The 18,618-nt window shown below is 39.0% G+C and overlaps 1 long non-coding RNA gene across 3 annotated transcripts in view; it reads left to right on the plus strand.

Annotated features, from left to right (window-relative positions):
- LOC106997448 (uncharacterized) overlaps positions 1 to 18,618 on the plus strand; it is a 45,036-nt gene that overhangs the window by 886 nt on the left and 25,532 nt on the right. The gene's annotated exons all lie outside the window — the stretch shown is intronic.

Genomic DNA, 18,618 nt, shown 5'->3' on the forward strand with positions numbered 1-18,618 from the left:
GTTAGAGTTTTTAAGATAAATAGGTATTTTCTACTACAAAAAAAGGGGTGGGATGGCAAATCCGGATCCGAACAGAAAGGAGATGCAGCACGGGGACAAATAATGTGTTGAGAAGAATGAGTAATAATTACAGGTCTTAAATTTCAAACTTAGGTTGCTGAAAAGGATGAGGGTAGAGAAGAAAACAGGAGCCAAATCACGAATCCTCTATGCCCTGGTGAGGCAATGAGTGGACAGATTACAATTTAAGCTATTCTTCTGTTGGTAGAGAACAGATATAACTTGCGGGGTGGAGGTGGGAGGGCAGAGGAGAAGGGTAAGCAGAGAGCCCACAAGGGGGCTATTGCAGAAGCCCGATCCTGTGTGAGTGGTCGTGAGCATCCAAAGGAGATGGATTCCTAAAATATTCAAGAGACCAGATCAACTGATAATCGGTTGCTAGGGGCAGCTGCCAGATAGGAGAATGGAAGAGGCAATGATGAGGCCTTGTTTTGCTTTGAGGGAGGGGCAGGATAAGGGCGTATTTTACTAAATAAGATAAGGAAGAGTTAGAATGAGTCCTGGGAGGGGACAGTCAGTTTTGGAGTTGATGAGTGAAGTAAGAGTGGTGCTGTCTAATGGTGGTTGCTGTATGGGTCTAGAGCTCAGGGAGGAGCGGGGCTGAAGTTGGAAACACCACAGGTTTACATTACCACATCCAAGCTGACTGCAGTCTTACGTCATTGAGCACAGTTTCAAAACTACTTCTCCTTTCTCCCTGCCTTTACTTGGGAAAATTACTGAAATACCGCATTAAAAAACCCAGTATGGTGATATGTGTCATCCATAGACCAATACTTTAATGTTTAATGGTCTTCTAAGGACCCTAAAGATCAGGTTTAGCAGAAACTAGATGTAACAGTGGTAACTGTTAATAGTATAGCATCATTAACTCATAAAATGAAATATTATCTATGTTTATATTTTAATATTTTAATTTTTTTGTTTTTTATTCTCTAGGAATTGCTCCGTTCCAATAAAATATTTTAAATTTAATCATTGACAACAGTTAAGCTGGCCATAGGTTAAGGATTGAGGATGGTGGGTTGCACAAATATCTGCTCAATGGAGAACTAGAAGGAGAATGACTTCAAGAAGAGTGAGCAATAGGAATGCAATGAAAGACAACCTCAGATTCATTAGTCAGCCTGTCTCAGCTGCTTTTTGGTGGCTCACAGCTATGCTAACCTAGCATAAAGCAGTCAGAAATAGAATAGTTCATTTTGAGCAGAGCTTCAGAAAACCACAAATAGTAAAAGCCCTATAAATAATAGCTACAGCTGCAAACCAAAGACTAATTATTAGTTTTTAACTCTATATCCCTATAGAGCAGCATTTTTGAACACACAAAAATGAGAAACTCATTCACTTACATCGTAGATTATTTAAATACAGTATTCTCAATTTGCCTTGGATAAAAAAGCATTTAGGTGTATTGAACAACCATATAATGGATAATATACTGAACAGGAAATGAGAATAATTAGCTTGAGTCCCTTTTTTGTTAGTTGTTCACCGTATGACCCTAGCAATGTCACTTAACCTCTCTATGCCCTAGTTTCTCTGACTGTAAAATAGAGATAATAATAACTTTCTATCAACTGCCTCTCAGAGATATTATAGGAAATAACAAATTAATGCTATGAAAACTCTTTGAGGTACTTGGATGAAAGGGCATAATTGTAAGCACATATTATTAATAATTAGCACTAATATCCAGTAGCACTCATGAGCATTCCTGACTTTGCTGCTGGATTACTCAAAGAACATGAAGGATCCTGTTTTGAAGTACGCTTAGATCTTTTTTCTTAACTTGTGAATTGACTGTTTACTATTTATGATCAAACCTAGTGTATTAACAAATATAGTTAATGAAAGAGGGAAGTAAAAAGTTTTGGTAACTACAACTTTTATGTTCATGCTACTCATAGCTAATACATGCTTTGGGGGAAAATACAGGGTAGATAGGGATTTGCCAGAAGCATGTTTTAGAATTAATGATTAGTCTACTCCAGTCAATTAACTGGAATTTTGTATTAAAAACATTACTCATGTCCCCATAGAATAATGCAGTCCCTATAGAATTTATATACAGTTACATGTTTGACACAATTAAGTTGAACATTCCTGTGAGACTCTGTCATTCTCATCACTGTTTAATCAGAAACGTAATGAAATATATAGACTTGTGAAGTTTCGTCCAATGTCTATCCCTAAAGTAGATGAAATTTTTTTCCATTAAATTGGTGACTTCAGTGTTTCCTTTAGAAAGGTGTATGCATAATGTAAATATTTAAATATATTCATGACTACATAATGTGCATATTTATTTTTATATACTTGCTTATATACCAATTTATAAAATTATCATATAATGTATATTAACTGTACATCTGGTAACAACAATGACAAACAAGACTTCTTTGTGTTTTAGGGCCAGATGAAAAGGTAATTGGTTAATAGCCATTTGTCACCATTGATGAAAAATCAACCCAAAGTCATGTTTTATTATTTATTAGAGTTAAGAGCATTATCTATAAGAGTCATGACACCTTGACTGGGTGTAGTGGCTCACACCTGTAATCCCAGCACTTTGGGAGGCCCAGGCATGAGGATCACTTGAATACAGGAGTTCAAGACCAGCTTGGGCAACATAGGGAGTCCTCATCTCTATTAAAAAAAAAAAAAAAAAAAAAAAAAAAAACTAGGCAGGCATAGTGGCATTCACCTGTGATCCCAGTTACTCAGGAGGCTGAGGTGGATCCCTTGAGCCCAGAAGGTCGAGGCTACAGTGCCTGTGATCATTACACTGTGCTCTAGCCTGGGCAACAAAATGAAACCCTGTCTCAAAAAAGAAAAAAAAAATCCATGACACCTTAACATTTGTACTATTTCATTTTGTTTTCACAATTTTATGAGATACAAATTGTTCAAAGAAAGATTGCAGTGAGCCAAGATCTTGCCATTGCACTCCAGCCTGGGCAACAAGAGCAAAACTCTGTCTCAAAAAAAAAAAGAAAAGAAAAAGAAAAGAAAAGAAAAGAAAGAAGTAGGCTTAGAGTGCTGAAAGACTAGCCCTCTGAGACTAGTTTTTAAAGACTTAAAAACTCGCTACAGTTGTCAAGTAGCATACTCAAGCACACATCCTGAGATTCTCAAATATATTGTTTCTTTTAGTACTTTATACCAGGGTCACCAGCTTGATATGACTGTTATTTCAGAACGTATTTATAATATGAGCATTTCTGGCTTATTTTTGATTGCCTGCAGCATCTCCAAAATTCAGCCAAACTTAAGTTTTTAAAACTGAAAACTACAATTCTTATGTTTATGGCTGTATCTTTACCAGCTTGAAGACAGGCACTTTGTTTTATTCATTTTTGTATCCTTCATGTTGTCCAAAATAAGTACTCAGAAAATATTTTGGGGATAAATAAAAAGTATATTGTGATGTTTAGTTGAATTAGGGAAAAAAAACTGATACAATCACCTCAGAAACTTTTTTAGGGGGTTGTACACATTTTCAGCACATTCATATAAAGATAGTTTGTTTGGGTTTATGCTTTAAATTGGTGGAACCATTGCCTCAGTTTCCCACTTCATTTTTAATGATGTCATGCCTTGGAGAGATAGGCTTAAGTAGGTGCTGGAGATGACAGTCACCTGTATGATATGCTTCTGGATATGTTTGTTGGGCTTAGATGGTCTGGATGACCCACAACAAAAGGGTCACCTAGAATATCTAAACACAGCTTTAATGAGAATGTGTAAAGAGTGGGGTTATGACAGTTTAGGTCTTCATAATTCTCCTCTTCATGTCGACGACCCTTTTGGACCACGTATTTTTATAATTTTTCTGTCAAGGGATTGGAGGATAAGAGTACTGTATCAGTGATTCCCAAATGTGACTGCTTATCACAATCACCTGTATAGTTTCAAAGGAAATTCAGATTCTCAAGTCCCACTGTAAACATAGAAAATATTTAGATTTAGGATTAGAAAATCTTGGGTGAAGTCCAAGGCATCTGTAACTGTAATAACACTCTCCCTTGAATTCCAATGATCAGTCAGGTTTGGGAAGTTCTGGTTTCAATAACTTGTTTGAGGTCACACAGAACCCTAAGTAGAGCCAGAAATGAACTCAAATCTTTTGAGTCCAAGTTAAATATCTTTTCATTGGACTCCTGCTGTCCTTTTACTGACAATATATGATGGGGTAGGATGAAGAGGTGGGGAGAAAAGTAGCAATTTTAGTTTTTCATATTTTTTTTTTTACCATATTCTCTTACATGGTTTTAAGATTAAATGAGCTAACATCCATAGAGTGCTTAGAACAGTATCTGGCACATGGTAATTACATATAACCATTCAATGAATAGGTCTGCATTGTCCAATCATGGCATTCACTTTGCCTGGGGTTGCATTAGGTAACATTTTATTGGATATCAACTTTTTCTATGAAGAAAAAAGTGTATGTAAATAAAGGTGGAATCTTTAGCCTTTATTTGTCATGGAAGCCCTGAATTTGTATAGCTGAAAATATTTCTATATTGTTTCTTTTCATCTTTTCTGACATATTAAGAAAATATTAATGATATACTTATTAAAAAATTGTGGATGTGTAGCTGTGTAGTATTTTTATATTATCTAATTTAGAATATAAGGTATTTTACATTGTCTTCCTATCACTGAACTAGCTCCAAAATTGATTCTTATTGGTATATAATTAAGTATTTAGTTTTTAGAAGTCATTGTTTGGATTGATCTTCCAGATGAAATATTTCCCCTTAATGAGGTAATAGATACGTGTGGTTCTATTTTATTCCCTTATTTCTCTGCAAGTTTTTTCAGTTTTTCAATCTTGAACAAGTTTTTATACTTGTTAATTATAAATAAAAGTATGTATTTTCATTACTGGTAAGTGAAGAACCCAATTTAATACTTTAAAATGCTCTTTGATACATTTGGACAAAGTCTGAAAATATGCCTTTGGTCAGTACCTGTCACTATGAAAATTGACATCAATTTTAGTTTTTGTTCAGTTTTATAAGTTGTATTATTTTTGAGGGATTACCCCAAACCCAGCATCAATTTCTAGTGGCTCCTGTAATCCCAGCACTTTGGGAGGCCTAGGTGGGCGGATCACGAGGTCAGGAGATCGAGACCATCCTGGCTAAAACACTGAAACCCCGTCTCTACTAAAAATACAAAAAATTAGCTGGGCATGGTGGTGTGCTCCTATAGTCCCAACTACTCTGGAGACTGAGGCAGGAGAATGGCGTGAAACCGGGAGGCAGAGCTCGCAGTGAGCCGAGATCATGCCACCGCACTCCAGCCTAGGCAACAAAGCCACTCCATCTCAAAAAAAAAAAAAAAAAAATTATTGTATCATAAATGGATAGATTTATCCTGGAAAAATGTAGAAGTAGGGCTAGATCAGAAAAGAAGATATTTATAACCTCAGGAGGTATCTGGCAGGTAGAGTAGATCATACTAATGGAGAAGCTAGAAGAAGAATCAGATATCATCAGTGATGAAGCCCCTAACTCTTTGAATCCAGAGTCAGCCAAGGAAATGGGGTTAAATTACCACTTGTGAAATATTTACGGTATTTCAGACATTGTATAAGGCACTTACCAAAACAAAAAATGGCTGGCTAGGTCCCATGAATCTAGGTAGTTTGAGTCTTGAGAATCAGAGAAAATAATACTAATAAACAGGATATTTATATTACTCTATATTTCTATACTTATGTACTTTATTATAAGAATTCAATTAATAACATGAGAGTGTGTGTTAGTTACTACTTATAATCAAATTAACAAGTTTTGAACTATACTCATTCCTTCCTCCATTCTTTTTACAATAGAGGTCATCATTCAATGTGTATTCTAGGTCTTGGCTACTCCTGTCTACTTGAGGCCTTGGTCCATCAATTATTCTCTTTCTGTTGTGTCTTCAACCTCTCGCTCTTTACTGGTTTCTTGCCATTAGCATTCTCATTTGTTTAAAGTGTCTTCTTCATGCATATCCTCCTTCTAGCTTCTGCTCAAATTCTCCTTTCCCCTAAAGAGAATTTTTGAGAAAATTGTCTATGCTTGCTTATCACCAGTTCCTCACCTCCAGGTGACCCTCAACTGTATATTAGACTTTTACCCCCAATACTGCTGTGAAACTCCTCTTGATAAACTTACCAACATCATTCCTATTGTGAGAGATATCTTAGTTGTTAATGTTTCAACAGCATTTGAAGCTGTTGACCATTGTTTCCTTTTTGAAACAATCTTTTCTCTTGGCTTCTGTGATACCATGCCTGTTTCGTTGTCCTCTGCATGCTTCTGTCTTTGCTTAAATATTGCCACTCCAAGGAATTCTAAGGCTCTTATCAATGTAGTCTAGTCTCCACATTCTTTTTGGATGATCTCATCTAAACCCATGGTTTTATATACCTGTGGCTTTACTTTCTATATATTGGTTACTTCTAGCTGTGAGGTCACTCCTAAGCTTGAAGCCTATATATTTAATTCCCTATCTGATATCTCTTTGAGTGTTTTGTAGGTACCCAGCTCAAACTAGGCATGTCCAAACTGACTGATGATAGCCAAATGAGCAAAGCCAGAAATCTAAATGTTTGCTTTGAATTTTCTCTCTACTTCTTACACATCCACTCATTTACCAGGATGTGCTAAATCTTCTTCCTCATTATATCTCAATATCATTCATTTCACTCTGCTTCTACCACCACTTCGCTAATCCAAGCCATTATTACCTCCTTACTATTATTGCAGCATAGATTAATGGGTTCAGACTTTTCCTGCTCTAAACTCAGTCTTCACTGTGCAACCATTGTGATCTGGGAGACAAATATGCTAACTTCTCTGCCTAAACTACTTTAATACTTCCATTGATCTTAGGATGGTCTGGAATGGCTTGTTTGTCGTTCTTACTAGGAGGGCAAGAACTCTGTTTTGTGTACTGTTATTACCCCCATATTGGCTCAATATTAATTCTTTTAAAATGAATCATGGGAAAATATTATGAAGGCAAGTGCCCTATGTGTTAATCAAGCTAGGTTATACTGCAGTAGCAGAAAATTTCAAAACTTCAGTGGCTTACCATCACAAAAGCTTATTGCTTGCTCATGTAACATGTACAGTTTGCTAGGATTCTCTCCTTTTCACTGTTACCTAAGAACTTACCTGTTGGAGGCACCAAGTGACATGTGTTTTCACAGTCACTGCAGGTGACTGCCAGGTACATAGAACATGGCAAATCTTGCACTGGCCATTAAAGTGACATACTTGCATTCATAATTCATTGACAAAGCAAGCCACATGTCATGCCTATTCAAAGTGGATAATCAAACCATATATCTGGAAGGAGAGGGAAACATAAACATTTGTATATAACCCAATGATATCATACCCTCTTAGTTGAGACTCTTGCTTGCAGGTGACATAAAACCAGCTCTATCTAGCTAAGGGATGATGAGAAAAATATCCCTTCAAATTTAAAAAGGGAATAAAAGACCAGTGTGGTGGCTCATGCCTATAATTCCAGCACTTTGGGAGGCTAAGTGGGAGGATTGCTTAAGGCCAGGAATTTGAGACCAGCCTAGGCAACATAGCACAACCCTGTTTTGTTTTTGTTTTTGAGACGGAGTCTCACGCTGTCACCCAGGCTGGAGTGCAGTGGTGCGATCTCGGCTCACTGCAACTTCCACCTCCTGGGTGCAAACAATTCTCCTGCCTCAACCTCCTGAGTAGCTGGGACCACAGGCGCATGCCACTATGCCCAGTTCATTTTCGTATTTTTAGTGGAGGTGGAGTGTCATCATGTTGGCCAGGCTGATATCGAACTCCTGACCTCAAGTGATCCACCCACCTTAGCCTCCTAAAGTGATGGGATAACAGGTGTGAGCCACAGTGCCTGGCCTCATTTATTAAAAAAAAAAAAAAAAAAAAAAAAATAGCCAAGCAGGAGGACCTGCAGCTGTACTCCCAGCTACTCAGGAGGTTGAGGCATGAGAGACTGGTTGAGCTTAGGAGTTGAAGGTTACAGTGAGCTATGACTGCACCACTGCACTCCAGCCTGGGCAACGGAGCAAGACACTGTCTGTTAATCAAAAGGGGTTGGGGAGGGGAATCATAAGACAGCAGATCATACAACTGAAAAAAATTCAACAACTGAAAATGCGGGAGTATATCTGGGCCTCAGTGATAACTGGAACTAGGACTCTTCCTCCAAATCTTGTCTCTGTTTCTGTAGGTTTGCTTCAGTCTCCTCCATTTCAGAATGACTGACTGTCCATATGGTCACTGATATCTCCCAATCCTCATACCTCATGGCTGCCACCACAACAGAGAGGGCTAGATGTCTTTTGATTTTGTTTTTCCAGTTTCCTTAGTAAATCCTGGGTTGGGGCTCTGAATGGTTTGGTGGGGGTCATGTGTCCACTCTTAGACTAGTGATCTATGAGCCAGGAGACAGAGTCACGGGGCACAACCATGATGCCTGCCACCCACCCCTCAAAGGGCAGGTGATGGTTAATTTTATGCATCAACTTGACTGGGCTGTGGTAACCAGCTATTTAATCAAACTCTAAGTATGGACGTGAAGGCATTTTGTATATGTGGTTAACACCTGCAATCAGTTCACTTTAAGTGAAGGAGAATACCCACAATAGTGTAGGTCGACCTCATCCAATCAGTTGAAGGCCTCATAAGCAAAAATGGAGGTTTCCCGGAGAAGAAGAAACTCTGCCTCAAGATTGCAGTGTCAACTCCTGCAGAGCCTCCAACCTGCCCTGTGGATCTATGGATTTTGAATTTGCCAGTCTCCACAATTATGAATCAATTCATTAAAATAAATCTAGACAGCTATAGCTATAGCTATATCTATGTATCTGTGTCTGGAGAGCTCTGACTGATACAGGGACAATTCCAGGATATGACAGAATCATTGTAATGCGAGCCAGGTGGCTACCCCAACAGAATATCGGTGACAGGAACAGAGATGATACACAGAGGAATGGGAAAGAAGAAAAGGGAGGTGGGAATAAGAAAAAGTACATGTGGTAAATAATACTAGAATGTAGCTACGCATTGACTCACAAGGGACTAACTAAGTTACCTAACTTTGTCCTAATGCATCATGAGTATTCACAAAACCATGATGAATATATTGAAATTGTCATCCCTTTCTAATTCAGATTATTCCTTCATTTTGAATTACTCTGTCAGCAGATGGCATGTTTTCTATAATTCATGTCTTACCATGTTTTATTTTTCTTATTTAACATTCTACAACTGGTGGTTTTATTTTCTAAATATGTCACCTATTGCTGCTATAGCAGATTAACACAAATTTAGTGGTTTAAAACAACAACAAAAAAAGTTTTATTTTACAGCTCTAGAGGCCGAAGTCTAAAATGGATTGGCATGACTGTGTTCCTTCTGAAGGCTCTAGGGCAGGGGTCCCCAACCCCCTGGGCCATGAATCCGTTCAAGTCTATGGCCTGTTAGGAACCAGGTGGTACAGCAGGAAGTGAGCAGTGGGCTAGCCAGGATTACCACCTGAGGTCCACCTTCCATCAGTTTAGCAGTGGCATTAGATTTTCATAGGAGCAAAACCCTATCGTGAACTGGGCATGTGAGAGATCTAAGTTGTGCACTCCTTGTGAGAATGTAACTAATTAATGCCTGATGATCTAAGGCGGAACAGTTTCATCCCAAAACTATCCCCGCTAGCCACCCGTCCATGGAAAAATTGTCTTCCACAAAACCAGTTCCTGATGCCAAAAAGGTTGAGGACCACTGCTCTAGGGGAGAATACTATTCTTTGCTTCTTCCAGCTTCTAGAGGCTGCTCAGTCCTTGACTTGTGGCCCTCTTCCATCTCCAAAGCCAGCAGTCTCATCACTCCGTCTTCTGCTTCCATCATCGTATCTCCTTTCCAACTCTGACTGTCCTGTCTGCCTCATAGAAGGTCTCTTGTGATTACGTTGAGTTTACCAAATGATCCGGGAGAATTTCCCCATCTCAAAATCCTTAACTTAATCACATGTGCCAAATCCTTTTGCCTTTAAAGTAATATATTCACAAGTTCTGGGGTTTAGGACACAAACGTCTTTAGGTGAGAGTATTCATTGTTCAGCATTGATGCACATAAATTAAAAAATCAAATAATATTGAAAAATCCCTCTCTCCAAGGCAAGAATTTTTGGCTTTTGTATCTGTTTCTTCTAGTATTTATCTTCATCCTTCTCAATAATAGGCTTACATGGTCATTTCTTATTTTACCAGTTTTATTTTATTTTTGAGACAGGGTCGGTCTCTGTTGCCCAGGATGGAGTGTAGTGGTGCCATCTTGGCTCACTGCAACCTCCACCTCCCGGACTCAAGCAGTCCTCCCATCTTAGCCTCCCAAGTACCTGGAACTGCCGGTACACACCACCACATCTGGGTAATTTTTTGTACTTTTTGTAGAGACGAAGTTTAGCCATGTTGCCCAGGCTGGTCTCAAACTCCTGGGTTCAAGCAATCCACCTACCTTGAACTCCCACAGCACTGGGACTGTAGGGATGCACCGTGACACCCAGCCTATTTTATCAATTTTAGAAGTTATCTGTTGACTTCCTGTTTTTTTAAGAAGGCAAGGTAAACAAATAAGTAATTTATTTGTTTGCAATGAAGCTTGTTAATACCATATAATGAAAATGTACAAAGACCCATGTTGCAATTATTGGGTAGATTTAAGTTAAAGACATTCATTAATAAGGGATCTTTGAATATGAATATTCCAGGACTATTTCTAAGCCATTTGATCGGAACATCTGTCTTTGACTATTACCTTATGTGGGAAGGTATTGACATACATTTGAATTAAGCTCAGAATTTTTCAACATAAGCCCTCATTTTAAAAAAAAAACAACTATGTTCTATATTCAAATAAATTAATATGAATAGGACTTTCCAGAAACAATAATAAAGAAAACAAGGTATCTTGTAAAATGTGGTCCTGAACAAATCACGGTAAAAAAATAAATGTACACTTAACTCCCAACTCCTCACAAAAGAGGCTACTTTCTGTGCCTCAGCCATGGAAACAAGGGGCAGAATACCCTATTAGCAACCTTGGGCAGGGGGTTGCCAACACAAAAGCTCAAGCACTTAAACGTGGCTACCTCAAAATAATTTCGGGGAACCTGACCAAAGGATTCAAATTTTGTTTTTAATAACTGATACAAAGGTAAAGTGCTCCTGCAACTAGCAGTGTCAGTGGAGCCTGTCTCAGCCCAGCACTCACCTATGTTATGCCCCCGAGCAAACCCTGATACTCCTGCTCCAGGGGAGACCTTTTCCCTTTAGAGGTTCAGGACCCAGTGAACTCTTTGATTGTGTGAATGAGGTAAGCACCAACTCCATTTGGGAATTTTAAGGCTTGGTTAGAAATATTTTTCTAACACAGCTAGGCAGAGTCCATGTGTCAAACGCCGGTCTCCAGTTTGTTCTAATTTCTCACTATGTATTTGTATATCTAAGACAACAGACTTTCACTGTATTGCCATAACCACAGGCAATGGCCGTCCTCACTTTTTCTTTCTTTTTTTTTTTTTTTTTTTTTGAGATGGGGTCTTACTCTGTCACCCAGGCTGGAGTGCAGTGGCACAATATGGGCTCACTGCAACCTCTGCCTCCCTGGTTCAAGTGATTATCCTGCCTCAGTCTCCCAAGAAGTTGGGGTTACAGGCACTTGCCACCATGTCCAGCTAATTTCTGTATTTTTAGTATAGACAGAGTTTCTCCATGTTGGCCAGGCTGGTCTCCAACTCTCCTCAAGTGACCCGCCCAGCTTGGCCTCCTCCCAAAGTGCTGGGATTACAGATATGAGCCTATGTACCCAGGCTGCATCCTGATTTATGATTCCTATTTTGCGCCTGGAAACGGTCCCTGTATTTAACAATAATACCTACACATAAAACAATCCACTGTTACAATTTATATAGTCACAAAAAATTAAAGTTTTTCTGTAGACCAAATGTTTTTAACCATAATTTTCTGCATCAAATCCACAGCCAGAATGCCCAAGATCAAAAAAATCTGCACAATACAAACAAACCATAATCTGAAATACACTTACAGACACACACTCTCACACACATTTCTCTTACAGAACTGTGCTTGGGGAAACTCCATTTGTTGAGTGCTGCTGAAGGCGTGTTTTGCTAAACTGCTGCTCCAGGTTTTTGTTTGGAAAAATCTGTCACAGTAGGGTATGGCTATTTATTGGATGAACAGAAGAGAAAGACATACTTATGGCAACCAGAAAGCTTTAAGGTCTTTCAAGTCGTATAAAATGGACCTGCAGAAACGTTGGAATGTTTTCAGGATGCAAAATTGGAGCTGAAATGTGATATCAAACAGTTGCAAAAAATGTATAGCAACCATGCCTTGAGGTCAAACCTGATACCAAGACCTGCAACAAAAAGCTTCAAGACACATAGTTTGTTGGGCTTGTCCCACATGGTCGCATAATCTGATCATGTGTGAATTTCACAAACGACTCGTGTTGCTCTGCTAGTTTGGTATTGAGGATTTGCTCATACTCCTCCCAAATCTTCTCTTCATAGTTAAAGAGACGTGTACATATTGTTCCAGCTTGCCAGAGAGCCAAGGTGGGCTGGTCCATCTTCACTCAAGAGAAACCTGGAGCACTGGGTGCTGAGTGCTGAGGACTGAGGCTGGTTTTCCTAAGCACAAGCTGCCTTCTGATTAAGAACAACTTCTAAATGTGTCCACCTCTGATAATGATTCTATTATGTGTTGAAAAATGTGCTTCGGAGTTGGAAGGTGCCTCTGGCGGCCAGGCGGGGCAGGCTGCTGCAGGGTCGCGGTGGGGTCTGCATCTGAAGCGGCGGGCCTGGGGCCCGGAGCCGGGCAGGGAAGCGGGGAGTGGCGCGGCCGCTTTGGGGAACCGGGCTCAGCAGCGTCGCCTCGAGCTCGAGCTCCGTGGGCTGCTTCCGCGTCGCCCCGCTCGCCATGTGGCCGGCGACCCGGAGGGAGTGCGGCCGTAGTTGCATCTCAACCTCCGGGCTCCTCAGCGGGCCTCTCAAGCCCAGTAGGCTCCAATCCGTTGATTTCCTGTTTTGATAGACAATTGGACAGACAGAGATTTGGCTCTGTTATCACTGTCCCCACAAGTTTCCCCATTCTCCCAATTCGATAACATCATTATTTTCTGATAAACGTATAACGAAGATTTGTCTCTGTTACAACCCCCCCAACTTTCCCCATTCTCCCAGTTTGATAACATCATTACTTTCTGATAAAATAATAACCAGTGTTCCCACATGATAGTGATGTAAATATGATTCACTCCACGGCTTAATAGAGAAGTATGACTGCATTTCCTTTTAAAGATTTTTGTTTGGCTTTAGTATCTGCCTTATTGTTTCACTTATCTAATTTTCTACCCAGATGTTCCTAATGCTTTCCAAATATTTCATCACATTATCTGTGGGGTCTCCCTTTTCCCGCAGCTCTTCCCCTGGGGGCCTCCAGTCCTCCCGATCTCTGGCCTGGTTATTCTCCCCGTCTACAGCACAATTAGATCCTGTGATTCTCCTTCACTGCTTTCTTGGATAGCACATTAAAGGGGCTGGAGGGCCGGAGTACATAGAAAAGGTGACAGCTTTTCTGAAAGTGAGATTTCTGACATACTGGACTGAAATTGTCTATATGTTTTACAGTGATGGGAAGGATTTTTAAATCTGACTTAATTATTAAGCTCATGTCAGGCTTGACTTTGGTATAAAATGAACACTGACTCAGTATTTCTGACAATCAAGTAATAGTCAGAATGAGTATTGGTTGTTTTAGTTATATAACTTCTTCAGTTACAAGCCCAAAGTATTTTATTTTATTTTATTTTATTTTATTTTATTTTATTTTATTTTATTTTATTTTATTTTATTTTTTTGAGACGGAGTCTCGCTCTGTCACCCAGGCTGGAGTGCAGTGGCCGGATCTCAGCTCACTGCAAGCTCCGCCTCCCGGGTTCATGCCATTCTCCAGCCTCAGCCTCCCGAGTAGCTGGTACTACAGGCGCCCGCCGCCTCGCCCGGCTAGTTTTCTGTATCCGGCTAGTTTTCTGTATTTCTTAATAGAGACGGGGTTTCACCATGTTAGCCAGGATGGTCTCGATCTCCTGACCTCGTGATCCGCCCGTCTCGGCCTCCCAAAGTGCTGGGATTACAGGCTTGAGCCACCGCGCCCGGCCACCCAAAGTATTTTATGTAATGAGTGAAAGAGTAATTAAAAGCATTTGTTTACACTCCAAATCTGAATGCTTTCTGAAGGAAAGCATTGGTAGATCCCTTATCAGTAGTTACTGAGAATTCATACATAATTAATAAACTTCTGTAATATAGAATGAAATCCTGGAAAATGTAAAATTTTGTTTAGACTCTAATCATGTCTAAAATGTATGTTAAATAGAATTAGCTAATTTCCTGGCTTTCCTCTTGGAAGAAATCACAGTCCCTCAAATCAGTCATTCTGTAAATACTTGTTTGGTGGTTATTGTGGTCAAGAGACCAGATCTCCTGAGAGATCTTATCTTTGCACATTCTCTTCCTCTCTTTGTTTTCTATCCTTTTCTTTTTCTTCTTTCTCTGAAATCATCCCTTAAACTTTCTCTATCTCCTGCTCCATCTGCTCTTCACTTCCTATATCTCTCAATCCCTATGTCTTCTCTTGTCAGCAGTCACTTGATCAACGCAGGTGCCTTCTGTGTATTCCCAAGAACTTTGCCATATGTATTGTCCCAATTTTTAACTTCCTTAGGGTACTGTGCTGAATATTTTACAGGCATTAAAGAAATTATTGAAAGGCTTTAGAACTATAGGCAAATGGCATTTCACTTATGTACTTGTTTCTAAGTCAATTTTTAAAAGTTGCATACCTTTATACCTTTATAACAATGGCACCTTTGTTGATTTCAGGGTTATTCAGTAGTTTCCTTAATTAATTTTTTTTGACAGAAATAAAGGAGTCAAGGGAGGGTGAACATGTTCTATGATCCTTGGATTTGGCCTGAAGGCTATTAAGGATTTCAACAGAAAAGGAATCAGTGCAGAGGAAAGGCCAAAAACAAAACAAATATATTAGGTCCAGGCGCCCTGGCTCACTCCTGTAATCCCAACACTTTGGGAGGCCGAGGCAGGTGGATCACATGAGGTCAGGAGTTTGGGACCAACCTGGCGAACATGGTAAAACCCCGTCTCCACTAAAAATACAAAAATTAGCCAGGCATGGTGGCACGCGCCTATAGTCCCAGCTACTCGGGAGACTGAGGCAGGAGAATTGCTTGAACCTGGGAGGCAGAGATTTCAGTGAGCCAAGGTTGCGTCATTGCACTCCAGCCTGGGCAACAGAGTGAGACTACATCTTGAAAAGCAAACAAACAATAACAACAAAAACCAAATATATTAGTTTTCTATTGCTGCTGTGATCAATTACCACAAACTTAATGGCTTAAAACAACAAAAAGTGTATTATCTTAGAGTTCTTTATTGAATTCAAAAGTCCAACATGAATCTTACTGGGCTCAGATCAGTGTCAGCAGGGTGTAGCCTAGAGGCTGCCTGATTTCTTTGGCTCATGGCCTCCTTCCTTCACCTTCAAATCCAGCAATACCAGGCCAAGCCCTTCCCATGCTGCCATTTCTCTGGTTCTCCAATTCCCTCTTCCACTTTTAAGTATTCTTGTGATTATAGGATAATCCAGGATAACTTCCTATTTTAAAGCCAGCTGATTATCAACCTTAATTCCATTTCCAACATTCATTCCTTCCCTATATAATCTAACATAGTCTCAGGTTCCAGGGAGTAGGACATAGACAACATTGGGGAGGGCAACGAACATTATTCTATTGACCACAGTGAATAAAGGAGAGGATCCTGACAATCCCAAAGAAAGGAAAGACTATGACATTAAGTAAACCTCATAATTTGGAGATATGGAAGATAACAGAGAAGCATTGAAGACAGTATAGCCCATGATACAGAGAATACTTGACATTTTCATAGAGCGTGAGGCTGAGAAGAAATTGGATATGTCACGTAATTGTTGATAGAAAGCAAACCACTAGAGTCAATTTGCACTGGTATAAATACCAACATTTTAGAAAGGAATAAAAATTTTATTTTTCTACTGAAAGACTCAAACTTAAAATAATGACAGTAGGCAACTCTATGCAAATCACCCTGAAACAAGAAAGTACATATTTTTAAAGCTCAATACAGTTTACTAAATGATTATATTCTGCAGTTATACAATTTGATGAAATTTGGATTTTAACTTATTCAATAGTTCATTCCGTATGGCTTCTCATAAGTACTGCATAATGCTATCTTGGATTTTGATTTTTATAGTGCTTTTTTGGTATTAAGTCTGGAATCTTCTAATTTGCCCTTAAACCTAGATAGAAAATTGTGGGCACACCCTTGTGTGTGTGCACAAATATAGCAACTGGAATGTTATCTGTGTACCACTATTCACCCGGTTCCACCTCCATGCTCAGCAGAAGTCATCAGGGTGGAGTAGATTTATAAAGCACAGAATAATAGTTTCATTTTCTCCTTTGTTCTTGCTATGAGCCACAAACTAATCACTGTCAAAGAGAATGAGAATAGAATTATCTGTTCCTTTTGAATGTACATGAGGTTCCTCAATGTTAAACTAAAAATTTAACTACACGTAGGTGTTTAATACACTAGCATTCTTTTATTTGCTAAATTTCATTAAATGAAACTTGAAGTCAAAATCCCAAATGTCTCTATATTTTTGAAATGGTTATTTAAAAATAACCATTTTATTGTTGTTTAAAAATACAATCTGTAACTGTTCCTTCTAGTCTACTTCTGATTCTTTGTGCTTAAACTTTATCTATTATTTTTTTTGAGCACAAAAAGTACAGCTAGAAGTCCCAAAGGAAGAAAAACAATTGGAAGCAATAAGTAAATGTAATAATGAGATTTTAAAATTGTAGGAGACTTTTGAAGTGGTTTTCTTGAGAGAATTTCTAAAAAAAAAAAAAAAAATTGTTTACCGTGATTCTTGGGGGTAGGGCAAAAGACCCTGTAGCTTACCTGTTTCAATTTTCTAGGAAAAAGAACTCTGTGATGATGAATGAAACAATAAAAATTGAAGCAGAACCATAATTCTAGTCATTCTCAAAGCCCAGCAGGAAGTAAAAAGGATAATCTAGAGAACATACTCAGTTTACCTATAAGAACTTGCTTTGGGAGTTGACTCAGCCCATGTCATAGTGTTCTGCAAAGAAACAGAACCAACAGAGAGAGAGAAAAAAAAAAAGCTTGGCTCATGCAATAATTGAGGCTGAGAAGTCCCAAGATCTGTAGGCAATGAGCTGGAGACCCAGGAGAGCCAATGTGTAGTTTGTCTGAGCCTGAGCGCCTGAGGACCAGGACAGCTGATGGTGTAAGTTCCACTCTGAAAAACAGCTGGCTCAAGACCCCAAAACAGCCAATGTTTCAATTCAAGACTGGAAGAAGAAAAGATTAATGTCCCAGTTCAAAGCAGTCAGACAGAAGTTCCCTCTCACTTGAAGGAGGGTCAGTCTTTTGTTCTATTCAGGCCTTCAACTGTTTGGACAAGGGCTACCCATAGTAGATAGGACAACTTGCGTTATTCATTCTTCTGATTCAAATGTTAATCTCATCCAGCACTAACCTCACAGACACACCCAGAATAATATTCAACCAACTATTTGGGCACTTTATGGCTCAGTCAAGATGACACATAAAATTAACCATCACATCTCATAGGTTAACCACAACCTACCTCATAGTAGGTTGCAGACCATGCTTACAAAGTCACTTTGACCTGGTCTGGTTTCCCACCCAAAGCAAGAATCTCTCAACAACATTGCTGCTAGATGGCCATATAGGGTCCTCTTCAAAATTTCCAATGGGGAAATCAATATTTTGTGAGAAAGCTCAGGGGCAGCTTTAATTATTTTAGATAGGGCTATGTTATTTTGAACTAAAGAGTATCTCACTGTAATTTCCAGACATTTGTCCTTCTTCTAACCTTTGGAACTACTCAGAATAAGTCTATATTCTATTCCGCACACCAACTCTTCAAGCAAATGAAGATTCTGTTATATTCTTCCAAACACTTTTTTCCCAAGTTAAACATTCCCAGCTTATTTTTCTAATCCTCATAGTATATGATTTCTTTGACACATTCTAGTTTTGTCAGTTTTCGTAAAATGTGATATCTTAAACTGAACACATTTTAAATGTGTTCTAACTCCTTTATACTAGGGAAAAATCAACTCTGTGGCTCCGCTTCTCTTATTTTCATGTAAGTACAAGAAGTTTTCTGTTGAAAAAAACCCACTGAAACCATTATTTGTGATTATATCTAATTAAACTAGCCTTAATATTATTTTAAGTTGTCCAATCCAAGTAGTTTACATAAATGCTTTCCCAAACTCCTCTAAGATACATAATATTTCACATATATATTAACACAATCATCCTGCAATGTAT

Source organism: Macaca mulatta, chromosome 3 (assembly GCF_049350105.2).
Source record: "Macaca mulatta isolate MMU2019108-1 chromosome 3, T2T-MMU8v2.0, whole genome shotgun sequence".
In the NCBI taxonomy this organism is placed as follows: Eukaryota; Metazoa; Chordata; class Mammalia; order Primates; family Cercopithecidae; genus Macaca; species Macaca mulatta.